The following is a 17,871-nucleotide window of genomic DNA, read 5'->3' as shown; positions in this document are numbered from 1 at the left end:
GTCTGTGTGTATGTGTGTGTGTCTGTGTGTGTCTGTGTGTGTGTATGTGTGTGTGTGTATGTGTGTTGTGTGTGTGTGTGTGTGTGTGTGTGTGTGTGTGTGTGAGACCAGGCTCCCATGAATGTACTTAAAGACCAAGTGGAGCGAGCACGCAGCATCTCAGCTGACATTTGCAAACACAGCTAAATTGAGAGGTGTCACCCTCTCTAGCAAGGTCAAAAGACTCACGCCTGCTGACCCGGAGAGGTGGGAATTGCAAGCAGCAAACAAAATCACACTGCCACTTGGAAACCTGCCAACTGCTGCAATCAGGGTAAAAATAATTGGAAAAGTAAACCAAGTGTGAATCAGATGCTGTGGCACCGAGCAGAGGTGCAGAGCTCTGTTGTCTACCCCCCTCTTCCCGCTGAGCCCCCTCCTGTGCTGGCTTCTAGGACATGGTTTCTGCCCAGTGCTCTTCTGGTTGCCGGCCATCCCTGTCCCCTTCCGTGGCTGCTCATTCCTCTCCCATGCCCTCGGGCTTGGTCCTTGGCATCCTGCTTCTCCCCTGCTAATGTATTCCCTGAAGGATTCATCCTTTCTTGTGATTCATCCCCCCACCACCACAACCTCACTGTAGCTGACCACCAAGCTAGAACCTCTAGCCTAGAGCCCTCGCTGCCCCAAGCATGGCTCACAGGCCACTTTCTCCTGGATATTCCCGAGTAAGCCACTGACTCACTAGTTTAATCCATCGACAAATAATTAATGAGTACCTGCTACATGCCAGGCACTGAAGTAGGTGATAGGGATAGAGAAGTGAAACTTACACTCTATTGGATGTAAAGAAAGAAAATTTTAAAGATATTTTTAACAATTAGAAATTGTGGGGCTTCCCTGGTGGCGCAGTGGTTGAGAACCTGCCTGCTAATGCAGGAGACGCAGGTTCGGGCCCTGGCCTGGGAAGATCCCACGTGCCGCGGAGCGGCTGGGCCCGTGAGCCACAGTTGCTGAGCCTGCGCGTCTGGAGCCTGTGCTCCGCAGCGGGAGAGGCCACGATGGTGAGAGGCCTGCGCAGTGCGATGAAGAGTGGCCCCCACTTGCCACAACCAGAGAAAGCCCTCGCACAGAAACGAAGACCCAACACAGCCAAAAATAAATTAATTAATTAATTAATTAAAAAAAAAAAAAAAAAAGTAACTGAAGTGAAAAACCAATTGAGGACACAAAAACAAGGCAAAAATATTAAAAAAAAAAAAAAAAAAAAAAAAAAAAAAAGAAATTGTGAAAAAATGTTATAAAAAATATAACATGGCCTGGGACTTCCCTGGTGGTCCAGTGATAAAGAATCTGCCTTCCAACACAGGGGACACAGTTTCGATCCCTGGTCAGGGAACTAAGATCCCACATGCCGTGGGGCAACTAAGCCCGCACGCCACAACTACTGAGCCTGCACGCCACAGCTAGAGAGAAGCCCGTGCTCCATAACAAAGAGCCCTCACGCCACAACGAAGATTCCGCGTGTCACAACAAAGATTCCACGTGTTGCAACTAAGACCCAACACAGCCAAAAATAAATAAAAATAAATAAATAAAATTAACATTAGAAAAAAGAATATATGGCCTAACATGGACAAAATTGAGGGTTGAGGGAGGGGAAAAAAATCTACTTTTTATAAAGTAAGACCACTCTGAGCTGATAGTGTTGAAGCTAACACCTAAGGCAGATGCCTTTGCTTCCTAAGGGAACAGAGGATGTGGGGAATAAAGCAGGAGCTGGGTGTGCAAAGAGTGGGGAGAGATCATTTCAGAAAGATGAAATAGCATGAGAAAGGCTCTCAACAATTTCTTTACAAAATAATTTAATTTGTGTGGGACATGAAATGGAGGCTCTCCAATTTGCTGACTACCAAGCAGAAGTTAAAGGCTGACAGACAGTAGCACCATGATAAAAGACATGCGTCAGCCAGACATCCAAATAATTACCTAAATTGTCCCAACCCTGACATTTATCACCAGCCCTCCGTTGGAGGTATGTGAGTAGGAAAATAATGAGAAGAAAGTTATTTTGTAATTACCCAGCATGAATTATGACTCCGAGAGGCTATTTCCCGGAGGTGCTTTAGTGTAATTTAGTTCAGCATTATCAGAATTCAATTTAGTATGACATCATTGGTGCAGAGAAGCTCTGGAACCAGACTCAAAAGAACAGGAGTTTCATCCTGACATTCCTAGTCGAGTGACTGTAGATCCTAACCCTGTTAAGACTTGATTGCCTTCTCTGTGCTATGGGAATAATCATTCCTGTTTTACCTACCTCCCAGGAGAGTTGGAAGAATCAAATAAGACAATGGATATAGAAACGCTTTGCAAACTGTAGAGCACCGTTCATGGGAGGGGTCATTCTTCATGTCCTTCACTGAGGTTGAAACACCCCTTTTGGTCACGTCTGACCAAAGAAAACCTAACTTAAACTGGTTTAAGGAAGAAAAAATTTACTGGCCACAATAATGAAAAAAATGTAGGATTAACTAGCTTTAGGTACAGTTTGATCCAGGGGCTCAAATGATACCATCTGTATCCAGATCTCTCTCCATCTCAATGCATCTCTTCTTCATGCTGGCTATCTTCTTAGCTCTTCATGGTGGCTGACAATTGCTCTAGACTTATACCCTCCCAGGTTCAAATCCAGTAGGAAGGAGAGAATGTCTCTCTCTCTCTCAACAATTCAAGGAAAGTTATGAACCTCACTGGCCCTAATGGGATTATAGGACCATCCTGGCACTGACCACTGTGTCCCAGGAATGAGGGCCTCCATGAACCATGTCTGAGTCACATGCCCAGCTCTCAAGCAAGAAGCATATGGACCAAAAGTGGAGAAAGGACGGATTCCTAGAAAAACCAAGAAAAGATGAAAGGAAGTTGGACAGCAAAACAGCAGCAGAGAACATCTCTCTACCCCCTGTATCCTAAATCCCGCCACACGATGCTCCCAGGTCAGTCTTTGGTGTCTCAGCACCAGCGGTAACTAAAGACTAATGTGATTACAGAACCTGAGAATGGAACTCAACCCTGCTTAAGAATCAAGTTCTGCAGTGTAACCATTTTTTTCATTTAGCTGCCTTCTTTTCGTTCAATCCAAAGTCACAATCATTCCTTCTACAAATGGTTAAGTTATTCTATAATTTAATTTTTTTTTTTTTTTTTTTTTGCCTCTCCTAATTTCTTGATTCCCTCCTCTGGAAATCCTATCACCTTGTTGATGTTACTTCCTGCATCTCTCCTCTGCCTCTTCAATTTACTTTCTATTTCTTTGTAATTTTAGCTCAATGTTCTGGAATATTTTTTTTAATTTGTTTGTTGAAGTGTGGTTGATTTACAATGTTGTATTGATTTCTGTGCAGGAGGGTAATTCAGTTGTACATGTATATACATTTTTTTTCATGGTCTGGAATATTTACTCAGTTTTATCCTATGGATCATACATCTGTTCTTTAACTGTCTTCTTTCTGTAATGAGACTTCGCGAACGATCTAGTAACTATCATTCACTGTTCCATTTTTTGAATAACAATATGTCGCTTTTCTTTGGAACATCCTTGCGAGTCTCCCTGAAGATACTAACTAGATTTTTAGAGGATTTTCTTCATTCCTTCTCTTTTACCTGTTTCGTATGTTTTTAGTTGTTCTTTGCCATCTTGAGAATGACTTGGGTATATTTTTATTCTGCTTGTTTTCCTACTAGCTGGTCTTCTTTGTTTAACAGTTTCTATTACTGAATAAAAGACTGGGTTCATTCAAAAAAAAAAAAAAAAAGAATCAAGTCCTACAGAAACTCAGAGGGTACAGCTTTCTCTCAAGTCCCCAGAGTCCAGCCTGCTCTTGAGCATCTCGTGTTTCCTTTCAGAGCCAGTCTGCTACCTTCCACTCCAGGCTGTCCTTCCAGGCAGTAGCTGACACCTGCAAGGACCTGTGTTGTCAGTTTCATCCACTTCTCCTACAAGTATGGATTCCATCCGTTAATCAACAATGTTGATTCCATGTCTTTTTTGGCTCTGGCTTCTTCTCTCCTGCCCCACAGCTTTTTTCTTTTTCTTTTTTTTTTTTTTTTTTGCAGGCATCTGGGCATATAAAACATGTAATGGAGAACAAACATGTGATAACTGCTTGGGGATTTTGGGGAGTGATTGCTGTGTGTGTGGCAGGGGAGGGCAGGTCATGGGGAAAGCTTCACAGGGGAGAATTGAGCTGAGGCTTAAGCAATGATTAAGAATTTGCTAGAACAAGAGGAGAGAAGATCATTCCAAGCATGAATCTTGGGATCCAAAGCTATTTTGCTCTCTCTTTACAAAAAAAGAAAACTCTTTTTCTCAACCCAGAAGTTGCAAACCAGTGGCCCGCAGATAGATCAGGCTGACAGATGTGTTCAATTTGGCCCATACAGGATTTTGTAGAATTTAAATTAGTTGCCAACATTTAAAAATGGTGAGATTTTACATAAGGATCTGGGTTTCCAGCTGCTCTTGAAAACTCAGCAGTTCTGGCAGCCCCGGACCTGAGTCCCCATTGGGGCAGCGATTGACTAAGTTGAGTGGCACCTGCCCTCTTGAGACACAGCAGGGGCCACATGACCTGCTGCCCTCCTAGTCCTCCTGTGTCGTTCCTGGCCCTGTTGGCATTTGAGTTTGTGAGCCTGTCTCAACCCAAACAACTAACCATTGACTCTTCAGACCATCTCCCATTGTTATTATCATTATATTATATTATATCATATCATATTCAGCAATCTAATCTGTTTACATTACTCCCTTACTTGAAGCTCTCCATTGATTCTCCAAATCAACAGAACAAAGTCTAAATACCCAATGCAGACTGGGCCGACCTCGACTACCCGCCTCTACCTTGTCCACCAATTTCCAAGCGCCAAACCGTCCACTCTGAGTTTTCACCATTTCCTAACCCCATCCTTTCCCATGACTGCATACTCTTCACACATGCAGTCCCTCCACTGGCCAAACTCCCCTCTGCCTTCAATGTCCAGCCGAGGGGTCCCCTTCTCTCTGTAGACCACCCTGACTTTTCTAGGTAACACTGTCTCTCCTTCCTCGGGGATTCCTTGGCAGCACTGTGTTCCTACCTCGGTTCCAGCACCTGCCATGTTTCTCTCTAATTATCTGTTTACAAGGCTGCCTCCTCCACACCCACCCAGACTGAGATCCTTGAAAGCAGAGACCATGTCTGATTCATCTTTGTAGATTCAGCGCCTTTCTGTAGACCTTGGCAGGTATCAGATACTCAATAAATTCTTGTTAAATGAATGAAGAAAGGAACAAACACACCGGGAACAAATTGGCATGTGTTCATGGAATGTCACACCTCAGCAATTGTAATGAAAGAAATCCTTTCCATTGAAGCTTTTCTGTCTGCTCTCTCACAAGGAACTCCCTTCTCTGGATCCCAGTAGAAACAGTAGTTTATGATAGATCTTAAGTAAGTTATTAGAGGAAGCTAGGAGGAAGGTCGGATCCCTCGGGTGTTGACAGACATAGAATTACAGAGCCAGAGAAGGCCTCGGCGCTGGTCTCTGACTTTCTAGCCCCTGGCAGCTACATGCACCAGAGCTCTTGAAGTAGTAGCTCAGGCCCCAACACCAACTCTCATCCTGGCAGAGAGTAACTCCACAGCTGAGACACCCCAGAGAAAAGGTCTAGGATAAGTTATTACTTTCTCATTCAGTTCCAGCCACACTTGGCCTACTTGCTCTTCCTTAAATACACCAAGCGTCCTCCTGCCTCAGGACCTTTGCACTTTCTATTCCTTCTGCCTGGAATTCTCTTCTCCAGTGTGTTTACAGGGCCTACTCCCTTACTTTATTCAGATATAAGAGCACATTTAATCTTATTACAAAAGCCTTCCCTGATCAACAATGTAAAACCGTAAAACTGGCCCCCATGCCTTGTCACACCCGATGCTGTACTCTGCTTTAAGGGAGAACTGTAGGAACCAGGGCGCTAGGGACCAGAGAGAGCCAGGACCTAATGTCATCAAGACCCTCTCCTCTCTCCTCTTCATCTCTTATGTTTGTTCTGCTCGGCTCCATTCTTTTCTTTCTCTACATGAAGAAGCAGTCATGAGTCACATCCTTCAAGCTCATAACTGAAAAGAGAAGGGATCCTTCCCACTCATCCTGGTGAGAATAATCTCAAAGAAATACCCTGATTGGCCTGGTTTGGGTCACATACCAATCCCTAAGCCATTACCACTGCAAAAGGATGTATGTTTTTGTGGGCCGGGTGTGGGTCTTGACCCAGGATTGGCTCTTACAGGGTCTGTTTGGTTTGGTTCATCCCCCAACCTGTCACTATGACCAGAGGAAGAAAAGCTCAGGCCTGGGTCACACGCAGACTTGGAGCCAGGAGTGGAGTGAGTGCCATCTGAACCCTGTGGTTAAGGATGGGTCAGTGGAAAATCGAGGTGTAATTGCTCCGAAGACAGAGGAGACAGACGGACACTGGGCAGACAGGTGTATCAAACATGTGATTATGGCTGCACGGTCCCCAAAGCACTTGCTCTCATCCTTTATTTACTCCACTAAACCTTCACACCAGTTCTGTGCAAACACCCAGGTATTATTACCCGCGAAGTAATATTCAAAACACTGAACAACCAATGATGTGGGCACGGGCTAAGCAGAAGGGATCTGTCTTAGTCATTTGGAGAGAGGGGGTCTCCTCACTACCCTGGGGAAGTGGGGATGATACCATAGACTACGTGAGTTAGAAACAACAGGAATTATTTCTCACAGTTCTGGAGGCTGCAAGTCCAAGACCAGGGTGCCAGCAGGATCAGCTTCCGGTGAGAGCCCTCTTCTGGGTTGCGGACTGCTGGCTTTTCATTGTATCCTCCCAAGGCAGAAAGAAAGCTAGCAAGCTCTCTGGCCTCTTCTTATAAGGACACAAATACCATTCATGAGGGTTCCACCTTCATGACCAATTACCTCCCAAAGCCCCGCCTCCAAATACCATCACACTGGGGGTTAGGATTTCAACATGTTAATTAGGGGGGCTTAGACACAGACATGCAGTCCATTACAGGACCCCAGCTATGCACCCCTAGGATGGCCACCCTGGTGAACAGCAGTGGAACAATAGCCTGATTACCCTTATTTTACCCTCACACTGAAAGCAAGAGAGATGTTGAGGTTTGTGCCCAGACACATGGCAAATTGGTGGCAAGAAGTCAAGAGCCCTGGAACCAACTCTAGGCCACTTTCCACCATCCTAAACTACCCCTCTGTCCTCAGCCATCAGGAGGTGAAATGAGGCAGGATGGAGGAAACCAGAAAAGAGTTGCTATTATGATCCCAGCCACGTGGAGGAAGCCAGCATGCCATAGCACACAGGGGGGGCTGCTCAGTGGGTGCCACGAAAGCCTGGAAAGCAGCGCCTGCCAGACAGCAAGGATGGGGAGCAGCCAATGGGATGGGAGTTTGCAGCCAGGATGGCAGATGCCAGGAGGGCTGCAGCTATTCTGGGACTCAAGCTGTAGCTGCTCCTTCACCCAGGCCCTGCCAGCCCCCCTGTCCCCAGGGGAGTGGGGAGACCCCCCCCCCACCCTCTCTCCAGCTCCTTATAGATGTAGAGTCTGAGACCTGAGACTTCGGAGCCAGGAAGCCGAACCAAAGGGAATCAGCCCCTCACAAAACAAGCATGATTCAGCATCACCTCACGTCATGGTAAATGCTTAGTCACTGTCCTTATTAGAACTCTAAACTAACCCAGTCTACTCAGAACTCATCTGATCCAAATGCCCCATGCTGTTAGGAGAAGACACTGAAGCCCAGGAAGAGAATATGATTTGCCCCAAATCTGAAGCAAATTTGAAGGAAAGCTGGCCATTGCCTGATGTCTCAACTTAGGACTCCTTCACCTGGGTTGCCCGAGATTGGGGGATCATCCGATTCTCATTCTTCGGGTCTTCCGCCTTCCATTTCATGGGGCCAGGTGAGCTTGACTTTAATGCTCCCCCATTCCTCCAGTAAGGGCCGCACCATAGCTGCAGGCGTGAATTCCTGCTACATCCCTCTTCCACGTCCTCATGTGCTGTACTGAGGACCACATGATGCAGACTTGGGCCCCCCTCTCTCTTCTGGACTCAGAGCCTGAGCCAGTCCACAGCATCTAGCCCCAGATCTTCACAGTGATGCGGTCCCTCTCAGCTCTCTGAGCCAAAGGCACTACCCGGGCAGAAACACCTTAGCCCCAAATATCTCTCCTGGAAAGAGAAAAACAAAAGAGCAGGTAAGAAAGCAATTCCTACTCTCCTGCTCCCAACAGATCCCCAGCCTTCTTTCCATTGGCTCCACCTTCTCAACCTGGGTGGACAGCCAAGGGTGTGTCACACAGCTCCGTCATGCCCTCTGTGTACAGATTCGTGGTCAGCGGCACAGGTTCTGGATATACTAGATATACCAGAGTTAGAATCCAGCTCTGCCATCGACCAGATATGTGACCTGGGCAGTTTACTTCACCTGCCTGTTTTCTCATCTGAAAAATGGGGCAATGGTGGTATCAACATTTAAGGGTTGGGAGGTTTTAGTGACATAAAGGATTTGGCTCTGTGCCTGAGATAGAGTCAGCTGTCAGTGTTTTTTAGCGGTGGGATGACATCAATGTCTGCACAACCTGGGGTGAAGGGGGACTGTCACTGCGGCCACCACCACCTTCCCTGCCCCTCTCAGCCCATCTCAAGCCCTGCTTCTGCCAGGAGGCTTCCTCTGATTACTCTCATCTCTCCATCAATTTCTCTTCAAAACCATCCAGCTTAGTGATGAATTAAATGTCATGTCTAATTATTCTGGGCTGGTGTTAGTCTTGTCTCTTCAGCTAAAACCCTAAATTCCCATCAGGCAAGACCAATGGTTTTTCTTCTCTCCCTGGCAGTGCAAAGCCCAGGACCAGGCACGTAGGAGTGCTGGAAAAGTTAGCAATTAGGTGAGTAAACAGCTGCTTGGTTGCTTTCATGGGAATGGAGTAAAGCCATCTGTATGGGTCCATCTCTTGCTCCTGTGATCTGTAAGGGTTTAACACCCCAGGCACACTCCTGAGGTCCTGGGGCCAGACCCAGAAATCTGTCAAGCGGGAGATCCAGCATGTCTCGTCCATGACCTGAAGAAGGGAAAATTAACATCACATGCATAACGCACTCAGTAGCTTATGAAATGCTCTTAGCAACTCACTGAGTGAAGAAGTGCCTTTTTCCATGTCTACAGAGGGGTACCAAGGCTCCGAGGGGTTGGGAGACCAACCCTCCCTCATACTACTGATAAGGAGCAGTCCAGGGATTTGGGCCCAGTTCTACTGGCCCTAGATCTTGAACTTTGTCCTCTCTACCGTCTGCCACACGGAGAAGTCACACAGCATCACGTCTACTTGACCACAAGTGGACTCCACGATCCCTTCCCCTTAACCAAGCAGGAGCCGCCAATGGCTGCTTTGTTCAGTGTGTGTTTCTCTAAGGCCAGCTCCACTGGTATATTTAAGAAAACCCAACATGGTATGAAAACCACATCCCTGTGACAGGCACTGGGACACTGTTACTGCCCAGTCTCTCCCAGTCCCAGGCTTCTCACCTCCTCCAGGAACAGGCCTGGAGCAGACCCAGGAGAGAGGAGATATGCCTGGAAGGCGGTTCCCCCTCACAGCTACTCACCAAAAATATGAGTCTCTGTTCCACTTTATAGATGTTACCCTGTGTGGTAGCCAAGACAGTCATCATCCCCTGCTCACAGAGAGGGAGGTCCAAAAAGACAGTGTGGGCTTAGGCTTTGGAAAGAGAATGACCAGGCCAAGTTCTTTCTCTGCCATTTACAAGCTCTAGGACTTTGGGCAGTTACTTAATTTCTTTGCTCCTTAACTCCCCTCTGTGTAGAAGAGGGGGCTATCATACTTCTGTTTCAGGTTATCTCAGGGATTTTAAAAGATAGCATTTGGAAAGCACTGAGCACGAAATGAGTGTTTAACGAGTGATGGGCATCAGCTCTTCCACCCACAAACTATGTTACCTTCAGCAAATTACCTAATTTATCTGGACATCAGGGTTTTTTAATCTGTAAAACTGTGATTTGAAAAAAAAAAAGGAAAGAAAAGGAAAGGAAACACCTCCCTCATAAGGCTTCCAGAAGAACAAGGTAAGACCATCCATGTAAAGCTCTTAACCAAGTGCCTGGTACAAAGTAAGCGGTCAATAAATTTCAGTTATGCATTGCTGTCCCCTGGGGCAGAGAACTGGAGAGTAACAAAGCTACAGCTCCGACCAAGGTTTCCTGGCTGTCATCCAGCATCCCCTGGGCTGGGGTGAAAATGGTGATGAAAAAAAGAAATCAGCAATGGTGGCTTCACTGATGTGGGCAAGAATAAATTTTTCCAAATATGGCAGTTTTTTCTATGCCTGAAACAAGAGACAGGTGGTGCACCTTTATCCAGGTGGACAGATAAGACAGAGCGAGAAGGCATAGGTCACAAAGGTGGGCATGAACTCATTGCAGTGCCAGGGTATTTCCAGGCGAAACTTCTCTTGGCAAGACTTACCGAGAATCATCCTATAACTAGGTCTTACTTCCCAGAGCCTAGGAAGAGCACCCGCAGCTTTTCCCAATCCCTGCCTATCATCTCTTTTTCCTTCAACACTGCGGCTCTCCTTTTCCAGAGAATTCCAGGGCAGGATCTGGGCTCCCTCCCACCATCCTCTTCCCAGAATTCTAAAGGGTGCCTGGGAGAAGGCATCTGCCCTGAATGAATGGATCAGAGAGATAATTCAGAGTCAGCAGCTGGTTAATAGGAGCTGCTCCATGGTCTGGCTGTAGAGTCCAGCCCGCTGAGCGCATCTGGACAATTTCAGAATCACAAATGGAAGAGATCTAGGAAGGGCTCAGCCCCAGCAGACACTCACAAAGGAAGGAATATGTAGGGAACCAGACAGGCAGGGGTGATGCTCTTCAAAGTCAATGCGTTTATATTAACCATGTTTTTTTTCGTTTCTCTACACAGCTAGAGAAGAGAGATGGGTAGGCTATCAAGCCAGAATCAAAGGAAATTTCTAAGTAGAACATTTTCTATAGGTAATGACCAGAATAGAGCCATCATGTGCTATATCAAATAAGTCATAAACGACTAGATACTTTGATCAGTTATTACTGCAGAGTTGGTTTTACATGCCCACTATGTACATCTCACTGCCCTCCTGATTCACATTCAGAGGACTCAGGAGAAATCATGGCTTTCTTATTGTTGCCTCTCAGTTCATTAAAATCTGTATTTCATAGAATGAAGCTAGTTATCTCACCTGAGAGATGCAAAGACTGTAAAAGCATCTAAGGAGTAAAACGACACCAAATGTTAACAATAAATAGCTTGTAGAAACACAAAAAGATTATCTAATAAAGCTGATATCTATAACTCAAAAACAAATAACCAACGTCAATGAGCTTATAAAGAATGCCACCTCCCGGGGCACAGAAGGGGAGCCTGAACAAATCTGCTAGCTAATGCACGGAGGTCTCCCCCACCACCCACATTAGCATAGAGCCTTGCTTTTACCTCCCTGGACCACCCTGTATCCTCCCTTTGAAGCACTTTGCATCTTTACAATTATTTAAGATCTTTTTTTCCCTACATCCCCCCACCTCGCCAGGCAGGGACCTTACCTGTTTTCTTGACTGCTGTGTTCCAGTGCTTAGCACGGTGCCTGGTGCATAGTAGGGACTCCATAAATATTTGATGGCCAACTTATGAGAAGATCTCTCTCCCTGAATCCCCTTAGGGAGGACTATAGGTTCGTGGCCACCTGCTTCCACAATCTCTTCCTCAGAGGCTATGTGGATAGAGAGGCCAAGCCGTCACCCTTCCCACCCATCAAGCCCAGGTTCTACCTCTTTTTAGCTCTGAAATCTTAGGCAAATTACTAACCGCTACCCTATACTCTGATTTGTTTTCTTTCACAGCACTTATCATCACCTGCCCTATTTTGTTTGTGTGTGTGTTCATTGTCTCCTCCAACCAGAAAGTGAGCACCAAGGGATCAAGGACTTTGCTTCATTCACTGCTAAACAGGGACAGTCGATATATGTACAATCAACATATGCACCAACATCATGGGCACTGACCAGTCAGAATGCATGTTGGCCCCATGGGCTGTACAGGTGCACATCGCCTGTGTATCAAACCTGGCTGTACTCTAGTTCCTAGAACAGGGTCTGGAATGTAGTAGGTGCTCAATAAATATGTGTTAAATAAATGGATGGATTGCAGTCACCCTGTCTGTAAAATAGGATATTTTAGCTACTCGACATATATGGGTTCCTTTCTGCCCCCATGACGGTCAGCTCTGGCCAACTAAGGAAGCAGCCAGGGTACTACAATTAGTGATGTTCTCCGTGGTATTTCTTTTTTATTAATATGGTGTTTGCTTAGCACCCTCTGTTGCTGGGCATTCATATTATTTCCATTTTCTCCTTATCATAAATATTCCTGCTATGAATATTTTTGCATGAACTAATTTCTTACTAATTGTCAGACCAAAGAGACCAGCAATTTTCTAAGCAGGCCTGAGCCAATGCCCAGTGCCTGCAGGAAGTGTTCACATATCTGGCTCCCCCATACTCAGCTCATGAAATTTTGCAGATGTATTTATTGTTACTCATGGAACGTATTATCACAAAATGGGGATTATTTTCATGCATTTAACTGCTAGTGAAACGGTGCCTTTTTCCACGTAATGTTTGTATTAGTCTTCTGTGCTGCAGAACAAATTACCACAATCTTAGTGGCTTAAAAGGACACTCGTGTATTAGAAGTCCTGGCACAGCGTAAATGCTCTCTCTACCCGGGGTATTTCACGAGGCTGAAGTCAAGATGTTGGCCAGCTGAGTTGTCATCTGAAGCTGCAGGTCATCTTCTAAACTCATTGGCAGAATTCAGGTCCTTGCCGTTGTAGAACTGAGGTTCCCATTTTCTTGCTGGCTGTTGGCCAGGGGTCAATCTCAGCAACTAGAGGGCTCTTAGGTCCTTGCCATGAACCCCCTCCCCCATTTTTAGAGCTAGCAATGGAGAATATCCCTCAAATACCCATTCAGGAAGGGCCCAAGCCCTTTTAAGGGTTCACCTGATTAGGTAACACCAATCTGGATAATTTCCCTTTTGATTAACACAAAACCAACTGACTATCCCATCATATTCACAGATTCTGCTGAAACTCAAGGGAAGGGGGTGACATGAGGTTATACACCTGAGGGGTGGGAGTCTTGAGGGCTGTATTACTTACCTATGGCTGCTGTAACAAATTACCACAAACTTAGTAGCTTAAAACAACATACATTTACTATCTTTCTGGTCTGGAGGTCGCAAGCCTAAAATGGGTCACCAGGGCTTGTGACCTCCAGACCAGAAAGATAATAGATGTATGTTGTTTTAAGCTACTAAGTTTGTGGTAATTTGTTACAGCAGCCACAGGTAACGAATTATATTTGTAGCATCTCTTAGTATATTTTGCATGAAAAATATACACATACATTGCATGGATTAGTTCAAATCACTTATGTCTAAAGTCTGTTTTTCCACTGAGTTCCTTTCCCTTCTCTCTGATTTTTGTTTTATCAGGTTTTTTTGCTCTATGAAAACTTGTTGTCTCTCAATGTTGTGTATTTGAGAAAAGCCATCTTGTCACTAATGACATTCTCCATTTCCTCAACACACAGAAAGATATCTTCTCTCCACAGCTTGAATAAATGTACTGCTCTCTTCTCTTCCTAATTTGTGTTTTGTTATTGTTTCTTTGTTTCATTCTTTGGACGATTTGGAATTTTTTCAATGTATAAAACTGAAATACGGAGCTAAAATCTCATAACATTTCTTACTCTGAGACTCCTTTCAACATTGTGATTTTGTTCCACATTTTTATTTTCTGTATTCTGATAGTGAGAAGCACTTTCTCAAAGTATAGTCATTCCCATGGTCATTTTCCAAAGCACAGATATTGAGTAATGCCACTGAATGATTTTCAGTTTGCAATATATTTTTTTTGATTTTTTTTTTTAGTGAGGTAAATCCACCATCAGAATACTTTCAAGCATTTTCCGTCATCATCATCTTCTTTATTAATATCATCTGTGCCTTCCTGCCCATTATTTTTCCCCCCAGATGGCTTTCACTACCAGTTCATCAGATTCTGCTAAATACTTCATTAAATTATTATAATGTAGAAAGCAGAGTCACCTTTATTATCGTTAAGCTTTCTCAGCAACTGGAGAGATTAGCTTTCTATTTCTTCCTGTAACTTCATTCTACTAAGGTTTCATAATTTTCCCTGAACAAATTTCTAATGTGGTAGATTAAATTTATTCTCAAGTATTTAAAGGTTTTCCATCATTATTACAACGAATTTAACATGTATGTCAAGAAATCATAACAGTAATGAAAATAGTTGTTCAGTTCACTTGTCTCTACAACTCTTAGTTAGATTAATTTCTGTGTGTTTTCCCAGTAGAGTAAATCCTTGACATTCATGATTGAACAGTCATGGTTTCAATAACTTGCAAGAGACCCTGACAGGCCATAATGTGTAATAATTTATCATTTTACTGGGGTTCAAAATTGAATCACTCCTGCTGCAAGGTTGCTGTGTAGGAGAAAGTCATTTTGCTAAGGGGAGCAACCAGCCACCCAGCATAAGAGCAACGCTGGATATTATACACCCTTCGCCCTTCCCCCACCCTTTCCCTTGGTGAGTCACCACGAATGTTTGCACATTAGAGCCTCTGAGAAATCGTGCAATAAATGAATTTGTTTCATTTTGTTTAATTAATGTTTCTCAAACTTATCTGAGAACAAACATTCTTCTCATGGCACGCAGTGTACCATGAGACACCAGTTGAGGAAATAACGGTTTAATACTTAACTTAGAGAATGATTATGGGTAAAAAATCATTAAAAAGATAATTACCCCCGTTTGACTTCACTTTTACACAAGACATGTGCTATGATGTTTTTGAGTTGGGATTTTTCCCAAAGGTTTTGAGACTTATCTTGCACAAGAATACCTTCAAATCGTTGGCAAATGTGATACTTTCCTTTCTTCATTTCCCATTTTTGTGCCACTTGTTTTCCTTGCTGCATAACTATTTTAGCAATTTTATAGTCTGCCGTTTTATTTGACTTTATTTGTTCATTAAACAAACACATCTGTAGTGCTTGCTGTATACTGTTCTAAGTGCTCTATTAATAACGATTCATGGAACCTAAAACAACCCCATGAATTAGTTGCCATTCTAATGAGTCCTATTTTACAGCTCAGAAAACTAGTTTCGAATGGTGACAAGGCATTCTTGCCTAGATCCTATTTTTTAAGGAAACCATCACAAATATTTTCCTTCAGTCATATTATTGGCTCTAATTATAAACATAAACATAGTATGTAAATGGAGAAAACATTCTTTTTTATTTGTTTTTAATGTGCCTTTAATCAACATTAAATATTGAGAGGTACCGATTACCTTTCTTAGCTTCCATTGAGATAATTATGTTTTCTACCATTTTTCTGTCAGTGATAATAAGGTATTATGCTACCTTTGTTTTACTTGTTTATAACAGGTCACTTGTTTCAAGGTGTTGCTGTGTTTTGTGCGTTAAGATTAAGATTTTATTTCTAAGCTCAAAAATGAATTGAATGACAATTCCCTTCTTTAGGGATTGAGGGTGATGCAAATCGTATTCTCCACAGACAACTCAATGTGTAAATATCAATGCAGTGACTACCCTGCTACTCTGCACTGGACACTGTAGAACATGGAAGATTCCAGATGAGCTTGATATGAGAAAGAGCAGACCTTCTACGGCCACACAGGAAAAAGGATCATGTTCGAGAAGACAGTGATTTTGAGAGCTTCGTAAATGCCCAAAATCTGTACAACTGGACACTTGTTTTCTATTATTCCTTTTCGGTTTCCCCCAAAGACCTAAGATATTACTGAAATGGAAGTGGCCCCAGATCAACTGAGAGAACACACAGGACTGACGTTAGCTCTCCATTTATTTATTTATGAGTTAGCCCTTAAAGGGCAGACCCTACATCCATCTTATTATGGGTGGCTATCTGCCCACCATGTACCCAAGTGCCCGGCATACAGTGAGTGCTCAATAACTAATGATTAAAAGAAGAAATGAACCAGCTCTTTGACCAAACCAACTAGTCAAGCTGGTTTTTAAAATGCAGGGCAGCTAGAGACTTGTTCCATGGGTCACCAAGGAAAGAGGTTTTGCAAAGACTTCACCCTCATCTGAAGTCAGCCTGGGGTGGGAGGGAGCAGGAAGCTTGGAGAGATGGAAACAGGACAGCAGAGTCCCTGGGCCTGGAGAAAGAGTCAGAACCACAAGGTTTTTCTGGCAACTTTCACTCCCTGAGAGACAGATCTGTCTCTACAGCCCCAGGTACCCCACCTGGAACTGGCAGTCAGCACTTTGCATCCCAAAAGCTCTCAGAGCTGATGGGGTCAGGACTTAAGGACAATTAAGGAACCCAGAAAAGTTCTCACCTCCTATAATTATCCCTGACAAGCCCTGAGCCAGTCTCGTCACCTGGTACCTAGTGACCAAAATACATTCAGACCCAGGGAAACAGACGCTGTATATGGACTGAATAGATAGATCCCATCAAGTGAGCAAACTTGTCTCATGCACTTCTCTTTTTTCTTTCCATCTTCATTCATATCTTTATTGCCTCCCCCAGTTTCTCTCCCACTCTCCACTCAGTTTCTTTCTCCATTCCAAGCCCTCCCTCCTTTCCCATTTGGGTCTGATGCCCTTAAGCCTCCCTTCTTCCATCTCAGAGGCCAGATTCATGCTTCTGCCCCTACTCCATTCTCTCCCTCTGGGCCCTTTTGCCCTCTCTCCCTGCCTGCTCCTCTGCCCCTGCCCCTGTCCTGGCCTGTCTACCCCCCTCGCCCCTTCTTCCCCTTTGTCCCATCACTAGGATCCTGCGGGTGTGGATTCTGTGACTGCTTCGTTCTCTTCTCTGTCATCTTGGTGGGGTCCATAGCCAGCTCTCCTGTTGCTCAGAGATGTGGAGGCAGTTGCTAAGAGACAGTGAAACGTCAGTACCTGGCCCTCGAGGAAAGAAAGGGAGCGAAAAAGGGAGAGAGGAGGGGAGAGAGGGAGGGGAGGACCTGGCAGAAGCCACATACCCCAGCAGCCTCAGCACTAGCTGAGTTTCGGGAAGAAGCTTTCGGATTCTGTGAACTTTCTCCTAAGCGTCCTCTCTCTGATTCCCCTTTTGAGTAAAAGAAAGGCAACGGCACGGGGACCACAGGACGGGAAAGCACAGAGGATGCTGCCCGGGGATCCCGGAGCCATGGAGGAGAGGCCGGGGGAGGGGACAAGCCTGTGAGGCAATCTCTTCTCCTGAAGCAGCGAGCGGGGATTCCAGGATGAGGGAGGGAGACCCGTGTCTGCTGCAGATTGATGGCTGTGTCCTTGGAACAGAGTAAGTGGGCTCCTGAGGGCCTGTGGGAGTGCAGGGGGAGACCTTGGGGCTGAGGAAAATGAGTCTGGTTAAGGGGAGCTGGGGTGATTTCCCAGTGGGTGGGATTGAGGCTGGAAGCGGTGAGAAGAGAGGCAGTGCCGGACGAGGGGGTGAGGGGAGGACAAGTGAGGACAGCAGGTGGGCACAAGAGAAATGAGGGGCCGCGGCAGATGCGGGGTGGATGGCGAGCTGAGACTCTGGGTGTGTCATCGCGCTTAGCCTGTCTGCCTGACCCAGTGTGGGTGTGGGCTCCCACTGCGGGGCAGAGGGGAGAGTGGAGTGTTTGTGGAAAAGGATGCTGGGATTAGGGGTGTGCACCAGG

This window comes from Balaenoptera acutorostrata, chromosome 9 (assembly GCF_949987535.1).
Source record: "Balaenoptera acutorostrata chromosome 9, mBalAcu1.1, whole genome shotgun sequence".
NCBI classification, from domain to species: Eukaryota; Metazoa; Chordata; class Mammalia; order Artiodactyla; family Balaenopteridae; genus Balaenoptera; species Balaenoptera acutorostrata.
The sequence above is the reverse complement of the archived record's forward strand: the minus strand, read 5'-3'. Positions refer to the sequence as shown.